The sequence below is a fragment of the Mus caroli genome, chromosome 14, assembly GCF_900094665.2.
Source record: "Mus caroli chromosome 14, CAROLI_EIJ_v1.1, whole genome shotgun sequence".
NCBI lineage: Eukaryota > Metazoa > Chordata > Mammalia > Rodentia > Muridae > Mus > Mus caroli.
In genome coordinates, this window is record NC_034583.1 from 48093073 (window position 1) to 48101801 (window position 8729).

At 41.6% G+C, this 8729-nt stretch overlaps 2 non-coding genes and 1 pseudogene across 2 annotated transcripts; all 3 read right to left on the reverse strand.

Annotated features, from left to right (window-relative positions):
• LOC110308959 overlaps nucleotides 1-8729 on the reverse strand; it is a 30469-nt pseudogene that overhangs the window by 11660 nt on the left and 10080 nt on the right.
• On the reverse strand, nucleotides 4543-4601 carry LOC115029274. The gene has a single exon (XR_003834852.1). It is a non-coding gene; the product is annotated as a U7 small nuclear RNA (small nuclear RNA).
• On the reverse strand, nucleotides 4615-4673 carry LOC115029271. The gene has a single exon (XR_003834849.1). It is a non-coding gene; the product is annotated as a U7 small nuclear RNA (small nuclear RNA).

Here is an 8729-nt window from a genome sequence, read left to right on the forward strand (position 1 = left end):
ACGCCTTTAATCCCAGCACTTGGGAGGCAGAGGCAGGTGGATTTCTGAGTTCGAGGCCAGCCTGGTCTACAGAGTGAGTTCCAGGACAGCCAGGAATACACAGAGAAACCCTGTCTTGAAAAAACAAAACAAAGCAAAACAAACAAACAAAAAAGACTGCATAACAGTAGCTGTGGTGTACTGCTTTTATCCCAGCATCCTGGAGGTAAAAGGAGAAAGGTTAGAAGTTCAAGGTCATCCTTGTTTACCTAATTAAAAACTACCTTAGTTAGGGTTTCGATTGTTGCAACAAAATACCATGACAAAAAGAAAGAAAGGATTTGTTTGTTTTACAGCTTGCAGTTGCCCATCATCCAGGGAGGGTAATTCAGGGCAGGAACTCAGGGCTGTTAAGTGATGCAGAAGCCATGGAAGAGTGCTGCTTACTGGCTTGCTTAACCTGCTTTCTCAGAGAACCCAAGATCGTCATCCTATGCCTCCTGTGGTGAACTGTGCCCTCCCACCTGAATCACCAATCAAGCAAATGCATGGTAGGCCAAGCTAGTTGGGCCATTTTCTCAACTTAAGTTCTCTCTTCCCAAATATGTCTTGGTTTGTGCTAAGGTGACAAAAACCAGCCACACAATATTCAACCTGAGTCCCTATGTCAACACACACACACACTCACGTACATACACTCACATTCACACACATATACTCCCACACATATTCATAAACACACACATATTCATATATATTCACACATGTTCTCACACACACATACACACACCATATACATATTCACATACACTCACACACACTTACACATTCACACTCATACACACAGACTCACACAAACTCATAAACATGCATACACACATACATGCACAGACACTCAGATGCACATATGCACATATATACATGGTCATACACACACATATGCATGCACACACACACACACACACACCTCTGTTATGGAATCCTGTCCTCCAGACATGACATGGTCATTGTCCTTTTGAAATCTCAGCAGCTGTGATTTCTTGTATGAATCCTAAACAAGACTGGTCATGGCTCAAGAGATGGCTCAGTGGTTAAGAACACTGACTGCTCTTCCAGAGGTCCTGAGTTCAATTCCTAGAAACNACATGGTGGCTCATGACCATCTGTAATGGGATCTGATGCCCTCTTCTGGTGTGTCTGAAGAGAGTGACATTGTATTCATATACCTAAAATAAATAAATAAATAAATAAATCTTTTTAAAAAAAAGAAAAAAGAAGACTAGTTCCAGTAATGTTTCTTCATGGACAGAAGAGAGGCTCATGAGTCCTTTTACCAGATGGAGTGTAAGCAGATAACTGCTGATGGGGTAAGGGATTTCCTTTGTTGTTGCTGTTACAGTTTGACTGGCATATGCATATGTAGGTGTTTGCTCATGAATACCATGGTGCTCATGTTGAGGTCAGAGGACCATTGACTCTTTTTGCCTCTTCCACCAAGTTCCCTGAGCCCTGAGGGAGGGTGCTGGCCTACTTACTGGATGCTATCTGCAGAGATCTGTGGGACTCTGGCCAGGCCAGAGTGGCCTCAGAAGGGGAAGGGAATCTGATCAAGGCAAACTGCCAGGCTTCTTCCTCAGTGTGGTATGGTGTGGTGTGGCAGCAGGCTGGAGCACAGCAGGCAGCCAGGAGCCAAGGTCAGAGTCAGGGAGCAGGAAGTGACTGTGGTGGGCTTGAGCAGCTTTCAGCGATGACGAAAGCTTCAGGGGAGAATTCTCTTCCCCAAAGTGTTACATCTCTATAAGACAGAGGCTATCGGACAGTCCTTGATGAAGTAACGTGTGTGTTTTATTCCTCGTGTCAGGGTCTTATATATATATTTTGGGGTGGGTTGGGGGTCTAGGAGCAGATGCTCTCTATTGACTTGGTCTGAGTTGTTAGGTCTACCTCATCTGCATGTGGAGGGGCTTCGGGTACTGGCCCTATGAGTCACAGTCCTCTCCAGGGGGTCCTGTGTTCCAGGACTGGAATCTGGTAGATGAAACTCCTCCCATCCTTGGGTATGAGAGAACTGGGGTTTCTGAATACACTCGATCTTACCCAGTTTTTGTCTGGTGACACAGTTCCACTTGCCCCACAGGAGGAGTTTGATGAAGACATGCCATTTAAGACTGAGTGTTCCAGCTAGGCATGGTGACACACATCTTTCATCGAATCACTCAGGAGGCAAAGGTAGGCAGACCTCTGAGTTCAAGGCCAGCCTGGTCTATAAATGAAGCTTCAGGATAGCCAAGGCTACACAGAGAAACCTTTTCTCAAAAAACCAAACCAAACCAAACCAAACCCAAAACCAAAACCAAAACCAAACACCCCCCCCCAAAAAAACCCAAACAAACTAATAAGAACAACAAAAACAAACCACCACCACCAAAAAAACCCCTGAGTGTTCCAAGGCCTCTCACCCCCTGCACATTATCCGCGTGTGAGGCTCTGTATTTGTTCTCGGATACTGCAGGTGGAAGCCTCTCTGGTGACAGATGAGACCTTATATATGGGTACATCTGAATATTATTGAGAGTCATTATATTGCTATGTCCATTTAGCAGTTCAATAGTTTTTAGTTTCTCCCTAGGTCCATGGCCTATTTAGATTCCAGTTCTTGGGTACCCAAGCAGTATCAGGTCCGGGTTCCATCTCATGGGTGGGCCTTAAATCCAGTCAGATAGTGCTTGGTTACTCACACAATGTTTGTGGCACTATTACATCAACTTTATCATGCAGTCAGGTCACCATTGTAGATCAAAGGGTTTGTAGCTGGGTTGATGTTTGCCTTTCTCCTCAGGTAGTGGTGTAGGGTACCTTCAGCTAACATGAACACTAGTGATTTGGGGTGAAGGCTCTAGTTGGACATCAGCTCAACTTCTCTGTGTTCACTGAGATATGTAGGTATCAGTAGTAGGACCTTACCATCAGTTTGTGGAGAGCAAGCAATAGTCTTGGAAATAGCCAGAGTTGTTTGGGGGTTTCCATGGGGCTCTTTTGGCCAACAACTCAATTAGATGTAACCTATTGCTGGCAGTGGAGGTCTTACTTGGTGGTGAGAGAAGTCTAGTTGTAGTTTTATTTCCCTTGTTGTTTGGTGACTACATTTATGTTTCTTTCATGAATGTATATATTTTAAGAAAAATCTACTATAGTAGGGTTCCATATGACTCTTCAAATGGCTCTTAGTTTTAGCTGCCCCTCCTGTTTTCCTTTTCTTATCCCCTCTTCTCTCCTCCTCTCCATTTAATCCTCTGAATATGGTCCCCTTCATCTTTTCATAACTAAATATTTTATTTCCCCTTCCTTGGGAGATCCTTCCATCCTACCATAGGCTCTGTCTTAGTCAGGGTTTGTATTCCTGCACAAAACCTCATGACCAAGAAGCAAGTTGGGGAGGAAAGGGTTTATTCAGCTTACACTTCCCCATTGCTGTTCATCACCGAAGGACTTCAGGACTGGAACTTACACAGGGCAGGCAAGAACGGATGCAGAGGCCATCAAGGAATAATGCTTACTGGTTTGCCTTCCCTGGTTTGCTCAGGTTGCTTTCTTATAGAACCTAGAACCACCAGCCTAGGGATGGTATCACCTACAATGGGCTTGATCACTAATTGAGAAAATGTCTTACAGCTGGATCTCGTGGAGGCATTTTCTCAACTGAGGCTCCTTTTTCTGGGATAACTCCAGCTTGCGTCAAGTTGACACACAAAACCAGCCAGTATAGTCCCTTACTCTATGTACTTAACTTCTGTGGTTATATGGATTATAGCATGCCTATAAAAGCCTTAACAGCTAACATCCACATATAAAGAATATACAGGGCTGATGAGATGGCTCAGCAGTTAAGATTACTGACTAAGCCTTCAGAGATCCTGAGTTAAATTCATAGCAACCACATGGTAGCTCACAACCATTTCTATTGGGATCTGATGCTCTCTTCTTATATGTCTGAATACAGCTACAGTATACTCATATAAATAAATAAATAAATAAATAAATAAATCTTAAAAAATACATACCATATTTGTCTTTTGGGGTCTGGGTTATATCACTAAGGATAATTTTTTTTCTAGCTGCATCCATTTACCTGCAAATTTCATGATTTCACTTTTTAAAAAAAAAATTAGCTGAGTAATATTACTTTGTATAACTAAGCTCTATTTTTATCCATTCCTCAGTCGATGAGCATCTAGGTTCTTTCCAATTTCTGGCTATTGTGGCAAAAATGAACGTGGATGAGGAAGTGTCTCTATAGTAGGATGTAGAGTCCTTTGAGTATACGCACAAGAATGGTCTAGCTGGATTTTGAGATAGATACATTCTCAGCTTCCCAAGGAACTGCCACACTGTTTTCCACGGAGGCTGTATACATGCCAAGGACCAATCTTGGCTTGGTTGGGAGTCCTGAGGAAGGGGTGTTGGGAGTGGCAGAAGAAATGACTCGAAATCAGTGATGGGGTGCAAGCTGACAGCTCTGTAGTCTACTCAAGATAGCTGTCTAGACAGTTCTCCAGATAGCTCAGGGGTTTTCCAACCAAAGTTAGAAAACCTCAAAAAATTCCAAAGGAGCTGTAATAGCTCTCTGCATAGCTCTTGGGTTTTCTGACTAAAGTCAAAAAACCTACTAGACAAAATTCTAATAGAGCTCTCTGGATAGCTCAGCATTTGCAGACCAAAACCTAGTCTTTTATTGGCATATTAATTCAGTCATTTACCCCAGGTTCTCTTTTGATTATTCCACAATCATCATTTTATGACCTTAGCCCCTTGATTTTTAGAAAAAGACAGTAAGTATATTTTTTAACATAGCAAGTCCTATGCGGTTCACTGGGCATAGAACTCATGTTTGCCAAAGCTACACAGAGAGGTTATATTTTTGTGAGAAAGTTCGTTTAATGATTTCCAACTCTGTAGCTACTTATATTCTAATGCTAATTGGTTCTCCCAAATTAGTTTGCAGGAGAGGGTCTGCACATAGCTTCTGAGAACCTGCCCCAAGTTATTTCTGATTAGTAAATAAAGATTCCAGCAGCCAATAGCTGGGGAGTAGAAAAAGAGGGGTGAGGTTTAGGGTTCCTAGACTTGGGACTGCTAGGAGAAGAGAAAGGAGGAGAGATGCCATGCCTGAGGGTGGACAGGAGAGTGCCAAGTTGCCATGTAAGGTGGCCAAGAGATTGCAGCCCAGAGGGCTGCTCAATTGGGCCCAGAGCAGCCAAGATGGAACATAGAAATTGTAAGTAGTAACTTGGAATTATTCATGGGAAATAGATTCTAACAACATGGAGGTTACACAGTCACCCAGCTATTGTGCTGCTTAGGGCATATTAAAACATAAAGGCTGTGTGTGTGTGTGTGTTTCATTTGGGAACATAAACCATTGAGGTGGGAAGCAACCCTTCAATGGGCATTATTAATAAATAATTAATATAATATAACTCCTTCACTGACTAAATTTGGCTATCCTGGAATTTACTCTGTAAACAGACACAAACAATAAGTTTAGCTGAGTAGGATCCCACCCCGAGGTTACCACTCCTTTACTTCCTTGTGCCTCTTTATTACTTAAACCATTGGCCTTGTTTGTTTGTTTATTGTAGTGGCTATTCCTGGTTGTCAACTTGACTATATCTGGAATGAACTATAATCCAGAATTGGAAGGCTCACCTGTGATCCTGATCTTGAGGTTAGGAGATACAAGTTTTTGACCTAGATCTTGGCATGGTTATCTTGAGGCATAGGGGCTATGAATCCTAGGAGACTAAGGCAAGGAGATCTCTGAGTTCAAGGTCATCTGGAACAAAGCAAGTCCCAGATCCAGGCGTGGTAGTACACACCTTTAATCTGGGCCACTCCTTCTGCTGGAGACCTACATAAGGATGTTGGAAGAAGGAGGACTCTCCTTTGCCTGCTTGCCTTGTGGACTGAGAAACTGCTAGATCCTTGGACTTCCACTCACAGCTGGTGCTGACCATTGTTGGGGAGTTGGACTAAAATCTATAAGCCATCAACAAATTCCCTTACTATATAGAGACTACCCATAAATTCTGTGATTCTAGAGAACCCTGAAAAATACATTTATTTTTAACTATCCTTTTCTCTTTATCATTTCATTAGTGCAACACCTCTGTTCTTTCTAGTCCAAGAAGTCCCTCAAATAATTTATATTGCATCCTTATATTTTGCATAGCTCAGAAATCCTGCTTATATATTCTTGAACTCATGTTTTCAGAGTTCTTTCCGACAGCCTTAAGGGCTACCCTGAAGGTTACAGCACTACCATTTTACTGAGGTACATAAAACACACCCCTGCCTCCCAGAATTGTGCTGTTTCTGATTATTATGGCATCATTAACCTTGGCAGAGAGAACATTCCTCAATAACCTTGGCAAGGAGACCATTCCCTAAAGGAGGAACTTGAAGTAAAAGATATACATTATTATACAAACAAGCCTCATGCCTATAGCATCCATCAGCACTTTAAGACACATGCCCTGCTGGCCCTTTTCCACAAACAGGATTATGTCACAACATCTGTGCTAGACCTGGCTTATAAGTCTATACTCCCACCTGCAATGAATGGGTGTTCCTTCTAACTCATGTCCTCACCAGCATGCGTTGTCATTTGTTTTATTGATTGTGGCGATTCTGAGTGAAGTAAGATGAAATATCAAAGTAGTTTTGATTTGCACTTCCCTGACAACTAAGGATGTTAAATATTTCTTTAATTGGTTCACAGACATTTGTATTTCATATTTTCAGAACTGTCTGATTAGATCTATAACCCATTTTAAAATTGGGTTATTTGTTTTCTTTGATGTCCAGGTTTTAAAGTTATTAATATATTTTGAAAATTAGCCCTCTATCAGATGTATAATTGGTACAGATATTTTCCCAGTCTGTGATTTGCCACTTTGTCTGAATGATGGTGTCCTTTTGCCATACAGAAGATGTTTAGTGTTGTGAGGTCTCATTTATAAATTGATGTTTTTAGTGCCTATGCTAATGGCATTCTGTTAAGAAAGTTTTTTTTTTCTCTGTCAATGTGTTCAAGACTATTTCCCACTTTCTCTTTTACCAAATTCAGGATATTTGGCCTAATGTTGAGGTCCTTGATCCATTTGTGCAAGGCAATAAATATAAACCTTTTTGCATTCTCCTACATGTAGCCATCCACTTTGCTCAATACTATTTGTTGAAGATGCTGTCCTTTTTCCAGTGTGTATTTCTGGCTTCTTGGTTTAAAATCCACTGTCCATAGATATGTCGACTTATATATGACTCTTCAGTTCAGATACATTGATCCATATGTCTGTTTTTATGTCAATACCATGGTGTTTTTATTACTATAGCTCTGTAGTACAATTTGAGATTGGGAATGGTGATATCTCCTGCATTTCCTTTATTATTTAAGATTGCTTTTAGATATCCTGGTATTGTAGTTGGTGGTGGTGGTTATGCTGGTGAGTATGTTTCCATATGAAGTTGGAAATTGTCCTTTCAAGATCTTTGAAGAATTGTGTTGGGATTTTGATGGGTTGGGCACAAACAAAAGAGAGTACAAGTTACATCTGTGCTAAATGGCCATTCCTGGATTTCCAAAACTTGGCACCTACAGAAGGAATCACAGTGAAGAGGGACAGAGCAAGGGAGAAATGATAGATGATACACCTCAGACTGGCCTTTAATCCAAAAGAAGAGAAAATGCATGTGAGAGTTTGCAGGTGGAAGTCTTAATTATGGCCCAGGACAGGAAAAATTCAATAATTGCTGTGTGGTGCTGAATATCTTTAATCCAAATACTTTGAAGGCAGGCAGAAGCAGGAGAATCCCTGAGTTCAAGGCCAGTCTGGTCTACAGAGTGAGTTCCAGGATAACCAGGGCTACACAAAGAAACCTTTTATTGGGAAAGGGGGCCAGGGAATAAAGAAAGAAAATTCAATAATCAAGGTATTTTCTGTCTCTGAACCACTTGTATTGGGATTGACTTTTTAAACTTTATTTAGGGAGTGGTGTGTGTGTGTGTGTGTGTGTGTGTGTGTGTGTGTGTGTGTTTGAGTGCAGGTGCCTGTAGAGTCCAGAAGAGGGTGTTGAATCTTCTGAAGCTAAAGTAACAGGCAGTTGTGGGTCATCCAACATGGATGCTGAGAACCACACAAGGTCCTCTGAGTGAGTAATATATGCTCTTAACCATGGGGCCATCTTTCCAACCCCAGGTCTCCCTTGTTATTCTCTATAAGAGTATAAGAGATGTCCATTTATTAAGTCCTCACACAATTTGGCATTCACCTGCCATTATTTTATTCATGTGGATGATTCTTTGTGTATTATGTGGTATACTTGAGCGTGACATGCCCTGAATGTAGAGACCAATGTAGAGACCAGAGGTAGGCATAAGTGTCTTTTCTCCATTGTTCTCCAGCTATATTTTTTGAGACAGAGTCTCTCACTAAACCTGAAACTCACAGTTTGGCTAGGCTGGCCAGCCAGTGAGCTTCAGGGATCTTATCAATTTGCTCGTATGGCATTGGAGTTACAGGCATGCCAGTTCTAGGGATCTAAACTCATGTAGACATTCCTGAGCAGTAGACATTTAATTGAACGAGCCCATCTGCACCAGGGATCCTTTTAATTTGTGAAGTTATTATTGTACATGTGAATGATGTGTGTGTTGGCAGGAACTCCACCACACCTGTGTGGCAGTCAGAGGA